At 32.7% G+C, this 17016-nt stretch overlaps 1 protein-coding gene across 1 annotated transcript in view; it reads left to right on the plus strand.

The window, feature by feature from the left end:
* The window catches only part of LOC143198879 (putative G-protein coupled receptor B0563.6), a 244349-nt gene that overhangs the window by 216197 nt on the left and 11136 nt on the right, over positions 1-17016 (plus strand). The window lies entirely within an intron of this gene.

Genomic DNA, 17016 nt, shown 5'->3' on the forward strand with positions numbered 1-17016 from the left:
ATTTGTATAGACGTTATCAAGATGTTTAACGTATTGCCTGCCGCAATTTGTAATTTCGTTTTAGAATCAGACAATATTTTCCTTCTCATTTTATTCTAGTTAAAAAGAGACACAATGTTATCTGATTACTTCGAATGAGTAAACGAATGAGCCTGTAAAAGTCGTCCAGTTGTCAGAATTCTTGAAAGCAATAGTGATAAGAGGTAATAACTGTAACCTATAAACTATTGTGGCTGTATAACTAAATGTAGTTTTTAGATGTGCTATAATGTTAAAATAAATTATATTTGATAACACTTTTGTTTAATTATTTTGTTTAGATTAGAATTTTGTTGTATGTCAAAATCAAACTGAACTAAAACTCAGAGTTGATGCGGCAACATTACGACGTTTTGACGTTACAAATGTCGATGACGCACATAAAAATTAATTTTGGATAGACTATATATAGTCTATCTTATAAAACAGCCAATGTACGTCCTCAAAATATATATGACGTCAAAACGTCGCAATGTTGCCACATTAACTTGTTACGTCTGCTTGTAACGTCTAATCACTAATGTCTTGAAGAATTTTGTCGACATTTGACAAGTGTCGACCAGTACCAGTTGAAGGTAAATTACCCTGTTCAGTTAAAATGGGTTCCTAACCTATAACATATTGCAACAGGTTCCTACAGAGACTGATTACTGGAAATTAGAAGTATAAATACTTCTTCTACAGCTTCTAGTTTATGGTCTGAAATTCAAAGAATCAATCCTCCTACCTTGATATAAAAGTTCATAAGAGATTTTCCTTAAAAAACAAAAAACTTTTAAAAACAAATTCTACTCTAGAGCTGATATATAAAATGAATGAAAAATGAATTAACTATATTTGAACCGTTCACATCCTAAAAAATTGCTTTGTTTTGGTTTCTGCATATATTCAAATTATTTTTATTATAAGTCTTCTTACTTTAGTAAGTAAAGTAAAGTAAAATTGTTTCTGTATTTAAAGATATTTAACATATTATGAATTATCTACATAGTAAAAAATAATAAAATCATATCATTATTCTAGCCTTTTGAAAGAAAAATAATAGTTTTTAATAAAAAAAATAATTTTCTATCATGATAACATACCAGTTCGTACAGCTCATAAAAAAACAATGCTTCAATAATTAAATCAAAATACCCAACGTACTTGTACTGAAGACATGACGCATTAAGGCAAATGAAACAAAATATACCCATGAAACATTCACTCTGCGTAGAAGACTAAGCCCACCAGTGAATATCAATAACTGTTAACTTCCCTAAGCTGAAGTTGCTAATTATCTTGGTACGTATCTAAACTGACGACTTACCTAAAAGAAGCACATATTTGCTAAACGAAAACAACTTGACTTAAACTATATCAAATATATTGCCTTGTCGGATGCAAATCAAAGTTATCATTGGATAACACGATATTGCTATACAAATCTATACCTAAGCCTATTTGGTCATATGGAAACCAAGTACGGGGTACTGCTGGCAAGTCTAATATATCCATCATACGACGGTTCTAAAACAAAGTGTTGCGTGTCATTGTTGATGCTGCGTTCTAATAGAACTAACTAAGATATTTTACACGCGAGATCACTTAATTAAATGACCTTCTATATGTCATGTATGTATTATATATCATAAGATCAAAATATAAAATAATCATAAAAAATGGTCATTGCAAACTGAACTATTTGTTTAACCACTATGAGTAACAGGGGTGTGCAACTCCAATGGTAAGTAGTGGCGCAAAATGTTGCTTATTTCAATCACTGGCAGCGCTGACAACGTGAATTTGATTGATTAGTTTAAAATAGCTATGTAGAAACCTGTAAGGAAAATACATTGCTTTGATTGGTCTGCCATTTCGCCTGATTATTTTGTGACGTCACATTTACTCGATAATAGTATTTGAATAAAAATCCAAATTTAATTTTTAAAATTAATTTATTGAAATAAAGTCCTACACAAATACACATAAGTGTAAATAATATAAATATATATAAACAAAAGCAACAGAAAAACAATTATGAACTCTAGGCAAAATTAAAAGATCTATAATTCTTCTATAATGCCTTCCCATATTTGTTTAGTGCCATCAATTTTATGGGATCTATTAAAGTTCTAACTTATCTTGATATATTGAAGGTAAACTTTAAATCCTTCCCTCTTGATATTGCATTAACTTCATTAAACCAAAAATACAATCACACCTTATAATAACTTTTAAAATTTGGTCTTGGAAATCACTATGGATTGGACAGTTGAAACACTAAAAATGTAGATTTTAGAGTATTTAATCTGTGGAACTACTTAATATAGAATGTAGACAAATATTGCATGTTGTCTCTTTTTCGGAAGTTTTGTTAAATCGCCTGAAATAAGACTAAAACACAAAATTAGACTCTTGTTTTCGTCAGAGTAAAGTTCTCTGGAACTGAAATTATAGACTCAACTGGTGACTTAACAACCTCAAGTGGTACTAGATCTCCCGTTAAAAAAGAATATAAGTTATTTAACATGTTCATCATCTTCACAATTTTCTCAAATTGAAGTGATGATGAGCCCTTTTAAAGATTACTCAAACATACTAAGTGAAAGATGCTGTTTCTACCTTCATGACCTGTAATAGATCCAACAAAATTCTTTAAGCAATATTGGTTAAGATTTGTTAAACAATTGTAGTTATTTGTAAATTTAGACACAATAGATTTCTTTAAAGTAATAAATCCTCTAAAAGTAGCAATTAAATTTTTAATTGATGGCACCGTAAGAAATATTTTCTTAACAAGGCAATCAAATTTAAATATACAATAAAATATTAACTATAAAATTATTGAATACTATATATGAAATTATTAAAATTATTGAATACTGATTGTTCTAAAAAGTTAAGTATTATAAATATTTTAGGGATATTTTACAATTAAAAGTAGTATTTATTACTACTAATAATCCAGTTATCTTAATTATTACTTTCTTGTAAGACTTCTTTATGTAGAGAAATCACACTGACAGCACACGAACAACTTGGTAGGTTAATTGAATTTTATAACCATTAACATCTTCATAAGTAGGTTTTGATTTTCTGTAAACAAACAATATATAAACAGATATGTAGTAGATAGATAATTTTATATATACCTGATAAAAACAATGTTGGATATGCATTTACCCTAATACCTGTTCCTGAAGAAAGGGTAATTCTAAATTTTTCACTAAAATGTACGTGACAGACACCATGACGTTGATATATTTGCATTGTGTTTTATCCAGGTAACTTACTACTGTTTACTTGATCAACCCATTTTTGGAAAGGAGCGAGATCATTCTTTGGGAAACGATGCCTAATTTCCGTAGTAGATTTTTACCCCAGTTCACTACATCTTTTACTACACTGACGCATTGTCATCAATTTTTATATTATCACTCCATAATAATTAATGTAAAACAAAACATATGCACAACATAAAACGAAGATTTCTTGATCTAAACAAAAACTAAAACCTTCAAACAACAAAATTAAAAATGGACGCCCATAGAAAATGCTGATTTCACACAATTTGATCGACCAATCACGTTCCATGTTAGTGGCGGCAAAAGGAATTTAAACTAGTAATCACAATTTGCGATCGCAGCGCTACCGTTGATTGAACTAAACAAAACATTTCCCCAAGGTCGCCTATACCGTGAAATTTCTATTTTTTCTATGACGAGTAACAATAAAAAAAACTGTTCGTGGAATTTAGACGTCTCTGTCAAAATTGTCACCTGAAAAATTATTTGATGTAAAACAATATTCACCTAAGAAGAAGATAATTTGCTGAGTGATATTTTGCAAACTTTCTAAATAACGAAAAATACAAACTTAAATGATTTTTTTACTGATTTTGAATCGATTTTGATTTATTATGGTATGTCTTATTACTTCTTTTATGTTTTTTAGCCAACCCATAACAAAATAACAAATTATTTAATGTTAAAATCACTAAATTAGACCCAAATTTTGCAGTGATTATAGAACTATATATTATACCAGTGAATTGTATTAAACAAACTAATATCATACGTAACTCCAACTACTAAAAATCCGTCAACATTAATGGCATACTAAAGAGGGTTCATTAACCAACCTGGCAAAAACACACGGGCCCCCTAACGTGGAAATAAATCTTTCCCGACAAACAAACTATAGAAAATCTATGACCCTTTCGGTGAAATTAGTTATTTAGAAAGAGATTAGTTACTAGTCGGGACGTTCCATCGACTGGAATTGCCACTAGATCCCACCAATCGGTGGCGGGAAGAAAAATCGGCGCAAGAAAATAATTGAAAACGTGCCCCGGAGATCGGGCCCCGTCGCTCCGGGCATGTGGACGCCGTCGCCGCGGGACTTTTTACTAGGAAAAGGCGTCTTCAGAGAGCCCGACGGGGCGCTGGATATTGTTTTTGTTCGGTTCGTGTTTTAGTGTTAAATCCGTGCTTTTACGGTCAACATTCTAATCTCGGTCATTTCTAAAAATAACCGTTTCGGAAAATGTATGCGGGGTGAACAAAAACCGGAGGGGAGAATGGGAAAAAGTTCAATGGTCCTATAAAAAAAATACGTTCAGACTTTAAGCTCTTTATTTTATTTCATTAAAAAAAGACAGCCACAGAAATTCCAAAAGTTTAAAAAACCTTTTTTTCTATTAACTTAAAATAACCATTACAGATGTTTTAGTTTCATTACAATATGATATTTTGTATAGATGAGTGAGCAATTTTGTTCTAACTTAAAATACTAACACATGGGCTGAAAAGTCCCGGGCGTAACAAAAGAAAATGCAGTTTCTATTGTTCAAAATTGGCATTATTCATCAACGTAATCTTCGTCACGTACACAATCATTCCAGCGCCGCTCTAACATTTCAATACCACTTTTGTAGAACGATTTATCTTTTGCCTCAATATAGGCCTGTCACCAGTTGCTATCCACTCAGAATTATCAACACGTTCTTGTTTTTGGTCAACAGTGAGCAAACTTTAGACCCACTTTGAACAGAGCTTTCTCATATTCAAATGCTCATGCAATATAAACCCAACACGTTCTTTTGATATCCTTACGATATTACTCACGCATCTTCACTTTTCGATCATTCATTCAAAACTATTTTGTTGATTTTTTTATGTTTTCTGGTGTTACCACCTCATTTGGACGTCCACTGCGTTCTGCATGATCGATGGCTCTACAACCACGTTTGAAGTTAACAAAACAACACGTTTATTGTTGTTTCTGATGGAGTCCTTATTACACTTTCAAGTCATAGCTTCGCTTGAACGATATTTTTTACCATCAAAAATGAAGTGTGAAATTAATACACGAATTTGTTTTTGACCCATTGTTTTACAATATCATAAATAGTGTCACTCTTAGCACAATAACTGACATACTTATTAGGAGAATATCATGATATTTTACCAGCTCTTTTTTTAATGCTAGTACTAACTGAAAAAATGGTGAATGCTATAAAACTAGCACCATCTATGAGCCTTTTCTCTCCATGTGTCATATGATACTTAAGCTAAGGTACTCACTAGTTCGTCATGTGTTCTAGTAACTTAACTAAACTGAAGTTAGCGTGTAGCGCAACCTGGACAATAATTTGATTTACTCTAACATTGTTTCACTAACTCATAAAGGTTCATCAGGTTTGTGTTGCCCAGGAGGCTATCCAGAGCCCCGAAGTTCAAATGGTTGAGTAACCTTTATTTGTGGTTACTGGTAAATTTGACGATGGTTTGATCAACAATATTTTTTTGAAGATTTCGATGGATATCTGTTTCAGCAGTACCTCATCAGTGCATCAACAATATTCCTCAGTGCTTTATTCTGAAAGCGCTAGATCAGATGGGTACTCCTTTTGCCAGCACAAATCACAGTAGAATGCCGTTAAAGTCCAAAAAGCTTTCAAGATTAATTTATATAGGATTTAATATATGTAGGCAATTTGGAATTTCCAAATGGCCAATACATTTTTCTCACTTTAACATGAAGTTCTTCTAGCCTCTGTCACAGACTCTTCAAAAGTTAAAAAAAAAACTTTTTAGCAACCATCACAAATCACTTAATTTTATTACTACCTAATCATTAGAATAAACCTTTAAATCAAATTAAACTGATTTTGGGCATAAACTATCGATCAGCGAATGTTTTATAACTACAAAGCTTTAAAAAGTTATATCAATCCAAATAAATCACCAGGCTAGGTAGAAGAAAGACAATTTTAAAACTCAGCACCACTTGATTAATATGGAATTTCGATTAAAACATACATTCACAGCTACCAGTAATACTCAACTTATTTGAAAAACTGCTGTTAAAAATCTTAAAACCAATTATTGATATAAAAAATCTAATATCTGCACGCCAGTTTGGTTTTATGAGCAAACACAAAAAGAAAAAGAAAGTTTTACGATTAAAAATTAACATGTATAACTATGTATCGAGCAGATGGAGAGAATAAAATGGTTACAACTTTGGATACGTTTATGTAAAATCATACCAATAGACACAAATGGTCCAAACCAATAGATTACAAAATGATAACTATGTTATTTATCATCAAAATTATTAAACCATACAAAGTACCATATGGGGAGCACTTTGCAACTCAAGTTGCAATTATTATAACTGGCAACGTCGAGATATACGTGTACAACGCAGAGATAACATGGTGCAAACAATCTAACACAATCATCGTTCTTACGATGCTTTGTAATATCCACTGATATTTTAGAAAGGAGAAGGTGGATATCATTTAAACATTAAACACTGTCATCAATAGTTTCACTGTTATAAAGGATCTAAATTAAGGACTCTAATTGCAGTGAAGTAAACATTTACCAAGTATAGAGTTGAAATATGTCGTGACTGTTTATCGTTATCATGTACTGGTAATCTGCATCATACGCAAGAATATATTCAAGACACAATGGCTTGTTTGCTTGCATACTGTCAACTAAATATATTCATCGCATTTCAAGATCATAAACTAAGCTAAGTTAGGAGGTACAAGGACTCGCCAGGTCAGCTAATAACATATAATATCTAGTACAAGGATTTTTTTAAATATTAATGCAAATTGAATCCCGTAAAATCGATCCCGTTTATCCGTTTTCCACCCCGACAAAACTAACGCGAAAATATACTCACACACACACACACATATGCCGAACGTAATCCCATCCCGTCGAAACCGTCTACTTTTCCAGTTCGGCGGCCGTTAAAACCGAATCTCCGATACCCCGTTTTGCAATAATAATAAACGTCGAGCGAAAAACGTGAAAAACGCGCGACCGCTGGCGACAATCACGAACGCCCGACCCGGCACCCGATCAAATGGGATAATTCTTGCGGCGGGCGCCCCCTAAAAGGTTCCGCTCGCAGCGAATCATAAAAACAAACAGAACACCGTTGAGAATTAAGTGGCCGAATGGACCGGAGTTGTAATCATCATTTCTCCCGCGCCAATTTCGACGGTGGATTAAAGACGACGTCTACGTGGGCGGAGATCTAGGTGGAATGTCAAATTAAAAGCGTTTAATTTTTGTTTGATGTCTATACAACGCGACAAAGTAAAAGATATTTTTAACAAAAAAATTGATCTCACTTCAGAAAATAAATAAAGAACTCACTAAAAAATAAGAATTAATCAAAATTAAATTTTTAGGGCAAAAAACGTCTTAAAATAAAATATGTACATATAAATGGTTGTAATAACTGAATAAAAATAAACAAAAAGCTTATTTAATCTATCTACTACATCTTTTTTATATTCTATTACGTCATATACACACAATTTTGCTTAATATCTATAGTATACTCAAAGTTTTTTTTAATGCATCATAGATATTTATGACGTCGAAATATTGCAATGTTGCCGAATTAACCCTGAGTTTTAGTTCAGTTTGGCTTTGACATACATAAAATTCTAATCTAAATAAAATAATGACATAAGACATTATTTATTAAATTAAATTCAATTAAATATACATATAAATATAATATTTAACATTAAATAAATATAAGTATAATCTATAAAATATAAATATTATGTACATATATATAAAACCATAAGCAAAATACTTTGGTGCATTGCATATCAAAATTATCTCTTCCATACGTACTTTTAAATGTTATCCGAAAGATCATTATGGAATGTACAATTGAAGGATTTCAAATTTACTTTTTTTAAACATTTGACAAAAATGTTGTTATATTATCGACGTGGCAAAATCGCGGAATAAAATAAAAGACATAGCTCAAAGACCTACTGAACAGTATAAAAAACAATTTTGTTAGAGTCTGGGGCACGAGATATTGTCTTGCCTCTATAAAATCAGTCTCAGTTTGTGGATCTACTGATTTATTCATAATTGTATGTAAACAAAAATCACACTTAATATCTTTTTAAAAAAAATTTACTAAATAACCCGAGATGTACAACATAAACGGTACAACGTGAAACTTTGTTTGCTCTTATAGGAACATCTGGACTGAAGTTATAGAGACAAGTAATTAACAGTAAGAATGAGCAGAAAGGGGGATATTGGCTGAATGAATACAAACTTCACCATTACCTTCCGGAGTTTGTTCAAATGTCGATGATACTTGCTTCGAACACTCTGGTTGTGGGCCTGGTACGATGGAAATAGGCAAATATAGTAAGACAGTTTAGAAATTAATGGCAACAATTATGAACAGAAATATGACTGACTCCTTCAATTTACCTTCTATATAATTTTGATTTTGATCCACTTCCATTTGTACATATTCTGGGCTCGTGGTATTATTTTCACCACCACTAAATTGTTCATAAGTACGTTTTCTACTCATTTATTACAGATCGCTTTTTTAACGGAAAACGATGATGCATTTCCTCACTATCTGTGCATTCGGGCACACAACACTTTCTAGAACGAGAATGCATTTCAACTACCGACTTGTATATAGTAATAAAATAAAATAATAATTTAATGTATTAACGTTACAAAAATCTAACCACACTGTTTTCTATATAGGGCACAATGAAAATGGCGTGCAAAATAAACAAACCATAGAACGAAATGAACCAATCAGATTCCGTCGCGGCTCTTCATTATATCGACTATATTTCTAAAAATATACAAATATATCGACAAATGTAATATGTCAATGCCAAAATTCTCAAGATTTACTTAATATCCGAAAGGTGAAATCTCAAAACCAAAGTTCGATACATTTTTTTATTAATTACATCTTATATTTACAAATTAATTTATTACTACTGTTCTGTTATACTTGCATTAATATATAAGCAAGGGTACGAGTACGGGTATCAGTATGTAAATCCCAAATTAAAATAAAACAAAACTACTTCGGCTAAAGTTAAGAATACACTTCTACAATAAACAAATTCGTGCGGTTTGATTCACTTTCACAATTATCGACTGTAGACAGTTGAAACAGTGGATAGTCAAAAAACTAGCGACTGAAAATAGTAATTGCCATTTCCATTCAAATGCACGGTTCCACTGTTCTTTCAATTCGTGATGTCAGACGAAGATGTACGAATCCTTTCCTGTATAAATTGTGAGAGAGGAAAGGACGGAGATGTACATATTCCTTCACGTACTTACTTTAAAAAAGAAAAGGAAAAAAATAATTACTGAATTTTGTTAACATGCAATTAATAATTTCATTTTAAACGAAGTAGAATTACTTTTCTATGTGAATGTTTTGTAGATCTCTAAAAAGAAATTGAATGTTTCTATGGAATGGAATAATACCCCACAAATGTTTTATCGTATCTTAATAGGCTAATTCCTATTTTTAAATAATATACTATTATAAATATAGACAATACAATAGAACTTAAACAAAAATTTAAAAACTAAAGATGTACAATAACCCTAAATGCTAAATAACATATACCTAATCATAGAAAAACAATTAATCCATGTCATAATTAAAAATGATCACACAATAACTATATACCTATTATTGCCGTAAAAACAGTCAAAAGTATTTTACTATTAATCATTCACAATTTTGATCTTTTTACCCTATTACATTAACAATCTTGAATATCGTTCCAAAATGCTGCTATATTAATATACAATATATTGTTATTTACAAGCAAACTACCACAAAAATCATAAAACTATATATATTACATATAAATCTATGGAAGCATAAATTGGGTACATTTTTGTCAAGTTCGTGGCTAGGACGACTGAGCCAGAACGTTGAAAATTCAGTCGAATGAAACTAGTAGAAACAAAAATAGTAACTAAAAGTACACGACTGAAACAGACGATAGTAATTAGTAACAAAATCAGTCGAACCCAAAATAGCTACTGAAACAGTCGATAGTAAAAAGTAGTCAATTACTAAACAGTCGACAGTCGATTTCAGTCGATAGTTCCCAACGCTACTTCAATCTTCTGATTTCCTGCGTGTTGTCCAGCAGCTATAGTGCTTCCACGTCGCTGTGATTTAGCAACTCATGTTTCATGTTAAAAGGAGAAATCTTTGAACACTTCCTAAATGCATTTGATTTCGAGATCATCATGCGACTCTTCGTTGGTTGTTACTGGTATTTGCAACCCAATTATTAAAGATGACGAAATATAAAACACTAAGTATAATTTATTTCATTATATAAAAAATAAAATTTCAAAACTATATGTGGTTTTGCGTTCTTCCGTCCCATAAATACTATTTATTTTAGATAACTGTTTATAAATTGTAGTATTTTTAATTGTTTATAGTATGTATCATGTTATACATTTAAAAGCTTTTTACATAAACATTCTCCGAAAGCATTGTTTATGTTATCGGATAGTCTAACTGAATTAAGTAATTGATAAGAAGAAATATACTTAATAACTATATTATAACAGCAAATGTTTAAAAAATATTTTTTTTTTATTATAATTATATACATTGTTACTAGTCGTTGCCGACTAACCTACAATTTGTCCTTATAATAGCTTAAATCTAGGTATATATCTAATAGGACTCATCAGTCCTACATAGTCTCTAACATAATAATAATTGTTTTAACACTTTGAGTTTTTTCTAATGCACCTCACTGCACTACACTACAACACACTACACAAGTTCAAATGGTTTGGTCCTTTTGAGTCTGCGTCCGGTTTTGGTGTTGTCCAAGAGTTGTAATACTTCGAAATTAACATGAGAGTGAAGTCTCTCCTCATGTCTCTTTGCAATTCTTTTAATTTCTTGATTGACAGTCGGTATCTGAAGATCTCGATGTAAATAAATGGTCCGGTAATATCTGGGTGCACCTACGATGCTTCTTAGGACTTTGTTCTGGAAAACTTGTATTAGATTTATGTTGCTTTTTGCGGAACATCCCCATAATTGTATTCCGTATGTCCATATAGGTTTTAATATTTGTTTATATAGAAGTAATTTATTATGTATAGTTAATTGAGATTTTCTTCCAATTAGCCAATACATTTTTCTATATTTTAACTCAAGTTCTTTTCTTTTCTTTTTGACATGTTCCTTCCACCGTAGTTTTGCATCAAGTGTCATTCCGAGATACTTAGCATTATTGCTGTATGGTATGACAGTGTGGTTTATGGTCAATGGTGTAAGCGCGGCCTGTTTATAGGTGAATTGAACATGCACAGATTTGTTTTGGTTAATTTGTATTTTCCAGATTTGGGTCCATTTATTTATAGCGTCAGTAGCCTGTTGTAGTTTTCGGGTTGATTCTTCGCTATTGTTTCCGACAGCAAGAATAGCAGTATCATCAGCAAATGTAGCCATTGTAATGTTTTCGATTTGTGGTATATCACATGTATAAAGTAGGTACAGAATTGGCCCCAGTACACTTCCTTGTGGTACACCTGCTTTAGCTTCTTTTATTGTAGAGTAAGCTTCCTCTTGTTTCACTCTAAACATTCTGGCTGTGATGTAAGATTTTAATAGTTCGGTGTGTTGCTTCGGTAATATTTTCTGTAGCTTATGGACGAGGCCTTTGTGCCATACCTTGTCGAAAGCTTGTGCTACATCTAAGAATACAGCTGAGCATACTTTATTATCTTCATAGGCTTTTTCAATAACATCTGTTATTCTATGCACTTGATCAATCGTTGAATGTTTGGTAATAAATCCAAACTGGTGTGTTGGTATTAGGTTTTTTCTCTCTATAATTGGTTTTAATCTTTTCAAGAGGAGCTTTTCAAATACCTTAGCTATCATCGGTAACAGTGAGATAGGTCGATAAGCTTTTATATCATTTGGTGATTTTCCAGGTTTTGGAACCATTATTATTTCAGCCATTTTCCAAACGTCTGGGACATATTTCAGTCGAAATGCTGCATTGATTAAGTTAGTGAGCTTTATAATACCCTTTCTTGGCAGATTGTGCAGCAATTGCCCTGTTATTAAATCATAGCCTGGTGATTTATTTGGCTTGATGTTAGTTTTAATAACGTTGGTGACTTCTTTCGGAGTTGTTAATTGAATTGTCGAATTTTCGCCGTCTATGTCCGGTAAAGTATGTTCAATTTCACTTTCGTTTGGTTTGAAAGTTTTCTCTAAATGGTCAGCGAATGCTTCTGCTTTCTCCAGGTTGCTGCGTGCCCAACTTCCATGCATGTTTCTTATCGGAGGACTATGTAGACAGGATCGTTTTAGGTATTTAGTGGCTTTCCAGAGCGAGTAGTCTGTGTTCTTGTCATCTGTTAAATTTCGTAGATAGTTATTTATGGAATTGTTTTTAATTTCCAAAATTTCCCTCTTCAACCTTTGTGTTATGTTGTTTAAGATATTCTTATTTTCAGGTGTTCTATTTTGCTGCCATTTTTTCCGTAGTTTTCGTTTTTCAGCTACCATTTCCTTGATTTCTTTCGGGTAATTTATTCCTTTGGTTGAAGTTTTAATTTCTGGAGTGTTATTCCAAGCAGCCTGTTGGATGTCTGCAACGAATTTTTCGGTTTCATAATTTAATTGGTCTTCTGTCTTAAGGGGAACATTTAGTTGAATTCGATTGTTTATTTCTTCAACAAATCCTTCCCAGTCTGTCCTCTTGTTGGTTAATGTTGGATTTTGTTGTTTTCTTATAATGTTTTCACTCAGCGTCAAAATCACAGGTGTGTGATCTGAACTTAAGTCAAAATTTTCTTCAACTTCCATGTAGTTAGTGGTTATGTTTCTAGCTATAAAGAAGTCTAACAGGTCTGGAGTTTTCTCTGGATCGGTAGGCCAATAAGTTGGTTTTCCTGTCGACATGTAACTGCACCCTAGCTCAGCAGCTGCTTTATGTAATTCATTACCTTTAGTTGTCGTCATTCTAGATCCCCATCTTGTATTTTTAGCATTGAAATCACCACCGATTATAAATTTTTCTCCTAGGTTGTTTAGAACATTCAAGTAATTTTCTTTTTTTTGGTTGTATCTTGGAGGGCTATATATGGAAGCTAATGTAACCCTGTATTTGCTAGATATAACAGTTACTGCCGTTACCTGATTTTCTGCTAAACTGAGTCCGGGTTCTTGATGATGGCATATATTATTTTTTATTATTATTGCACTTCCTCCTCTTGCTGTGTTAGCTGGATGAATGGTGTGGTAAAAGTAATATCCTCTAAATTTAATAAAGGATTCCTTTGTCAAATGGGTTTCAGATATTAAGCAAATATCTATTTTTTGCAATTCTAGGAATACTTGTAGGTCAGCGTGATGTTTCTGAATCCCATTAGCATTCCAAATTGCGATGCGGATGTCTTTACTTGCCATTTTTAGTTCTTGAGGCCACCGCCCTATTGTTTTCGAGTTTAAGTAATCTTTCAGAAAACGATTCAATAATCTTTTCCTGGTTGTCCAGCTTTGCTATAAGTTTCAATAGCAGTTCGTTGGTTGTAACGTCTTCTTTTTTTGTTTCTTTTTGAGCGGTTTGGTTTATGCTTTGAGCATAGGTCATTTCATCGTTGATTTCGTTGTACATTTTTGGTTGTTTATTTTGAGTCACTGTTTTTTGCTCTTTAGCCTGACTGATTTTATTTCTTCTCTCTTGGAATGTTTTCGCAACTACGCATCCTCTGTAGCTTGCTGGATGCGCTTCATTGCAATTCGCACATTTCGCTTTTGTTCCTTTGGGTTTTTTGCATTCTCCCGTGATGTGTTTTCCTGAGCATTTTACACACCTTGGTTCCCTTTTACAGAATTTTTGTGTGTGTCCATGTAATTGGCATCTCTTGCACTGTGGCACAAGATTTGCCTTTCTAAGAGGTTCTATTTTTACTTCGACTCCTAGAATTTGTTTAATTTCATAAATTGCTTTTATGTCCGTGTTATGTTGGAATGATAACATAAACAGTGGTAAAGGCTTCTTCTGGACAACTATTTCTCCATTGTTATTTTTATTTCGTTCTTTTTTCAGGATATTTGTGACGTCAGTACATTTAAGTCCATTTTTTATTAACTCTTCCACTATTTTAGTAGTTTTAGCTGTCGGTGGAAGCCCTCTTGCCATTACTTTAATGTCTCTGGTTTGCTTATCTTCATACGAGTGCCATTGTAATTTTAGGAATTCCAAGCACTCAGCAATTTTCGTAAAAGTTTTACGACATTCGGCGTTTAATTTGATTTGTCCATTGTTTAATGTTGTTGCTCTAAATAGTATATTATTTGTTTTCATTGTTTCATATAGCAAGTCAAAGTCTGTGACATTACTTACTATAATTGGAGGTGGTCTCGGCACTTTTATTTCTTTATTCAATTCTTGTGCTTTAATGGTTTTTGGTTGTTGTGGTGAAGCTTCAGGTGTGTAGTTTGCTTTTCGTTTCTTATTTCTTTTAACTGTTATCCAGCCTACTTCTTTTTGCAATTCTTCCTCGTCTGTTTCATAGTTTACAGGCAATTTGTTTTCAGTGCACTGGTTCACTACGGGAATGCTAGTTGGATTGTATGTGTTTTGGTTTTTTATTAGGAGTTGTAGTGCATCTAATTGTTTTTGCATATTTGTTAGTGCAATTTCCAGATTCCGTCGGGCTGTTTTTTCGTTAATATACGCATTATAGAGAGCTTGCTCATTTTGCGTTCTCTTATGGTTTTCTTGACAAAAGATTTGATTCTGTTGTGCCAGATAAGCTTCACCTGACGTTGAGGATTGTGTTTCCATCTCATTTAGTCTCTGGTTCTCTCTATTAATCATTTTTATTTAATGAATAGTTTAATTCACGTTTTTACAAAAATTTCAGTACCGGTATTTGTTTCAGAACCGTTATAACGCCGCATTTGTGGTACAGATGATGCACCTCCGACCCTTAACAGCCCCCAAAATTTTACCTTTGTTACTTTATTGCAGTGACCATCGTTTTAAACACATTTTCACTAAACATTTAACGCGCAGTTTTAACACTGTTATTGTCGTCACGGTTTTTACTTATTTTTTAAAATCGCATTTGTGGCACAGGTAGTACACTTTCAAATTTATTACACTGACCGTCGCTCCAAACACGTCTTTACTCTACGAAGGTCGAACGACAACTGTTTAAAAAATATGATTAATTAATATAGTTAAATAAAATTAAATTACATTATTCCAAACATTTCGTCATAAATCCAACAAAAATAAAAAGGAAACTTGTAATATTCATTTTATAGTTCCATAAAATATTACTACATCCCGGATCACGGTTGTTTTGCCTTTTTCCTTCACAATTCTAATATGGCCTCCAAGTGTCGCTCTATCAATAAAATGCACTTCGGGATAGCTTTTACTCCACAGATTATGCTCCAACTTTTTTCCTAAATGGCGTGTTTGCATTTCGATGCCGTTAACTTTCATTTTATCTTATTTCAGCTCGTAAATGGTTGAAGTTTTGCCGGTATATCCTGCAATATGTTCTCTGGAGATTAGCTTTCGCGTTTCTTTGTTTCATTAATTTAATTTATCGTATGTTGGAGAGTAATAGTTTATAGTAAGAAAGCAATAGAGAATAGTGTATATTAGTTCTTTTTGTGTAGCTTTTTGACTGAACATTTCATTATAAGTTAGTCAAAAATAAAAAAAATTGGACTAGAAGCAATTCTCTATAATAAACAATAGAAAGATGCAAAAATCTTCTGTTGCATTCATTCGTCCTAACATGGCAATCACTCTAACAGGTCAATTGAAAAGGCCCGGCCTGACACATAAATGGCTGTACTAGAATTAGAAAAAGAAAGGACTATCAACAGCGACAATTACATACGTTATTGGACCGTTTGAAGGACAAAATCGTCGAAAAACGAAGAAAAATCGAAGAAAAAGAAAGTGCTGCTTCACCAAGACAATGCACCATGTCAAAAATCCATGAATTGGGCTTCGAATTGCTTCTTCATCCACCGTATTCTCCAGATCCGCCCCCCGCGACTATTTCCTGCTCTCAGATCTCAAAAGAATGTTTCTCAAGAGAAATTTTCATCGAAGAGGTGATCACCGAAACTGAGGCCTATTTTGAAGCAAAGGACAAATCGTACTACAAAAATTGTATCGAAACATTGGAGGGTCGCTATAATCAGTGTATCACCCTTGAAGGGAATTATGCTGAATAAGAAAACTAATTTTGCCAAAAAAATTTATTTTACTATGGTATGCCGGGGACTTTTCAATTGATCTGCTACCTCGGCAGTTCAGCGCGAGATATCAATCTGTTTTTTGAATTTCGAAAAGTAGGTAAAACAGTATTTTTCTCTTAAACAAAATTAGAACTAAACAGTGTAACAATATATTTTATTTATAGTCCAACTGATTAATTGTTTGTAATGTATGACTTGTGAAGTACAAGGTCAAGTTCATTTCAATCAAGAATTTCGAATACGGGCTATCACTATGATCCTAAATATGGGCCAGCCTATGTTCAGGTACTCGTACTTACGTGGCTAGACATCTGTTTGTAGTGTTGGTTTATAAGCAGCAAAAACTTTCAAAGCCATCTCCAA

Source organism: Rhynchophorus ferrugineus, unplaced genomic scaffold (genome assembly GCF_030347505.1).
Source record: "Rhynchophorus ferrugineus isolate W39M unplaced genomic scaffold, kcgeb_rfMv2 rfM6, whole genome shotgun sequence".
Taxonomy (NCBI): Eukaryota; Metazoa; Arthropoda; class Insecta; order Coleoptera; family Curculionidae; genus Rhynchophorus; species Rhynchophorus ferrugineus.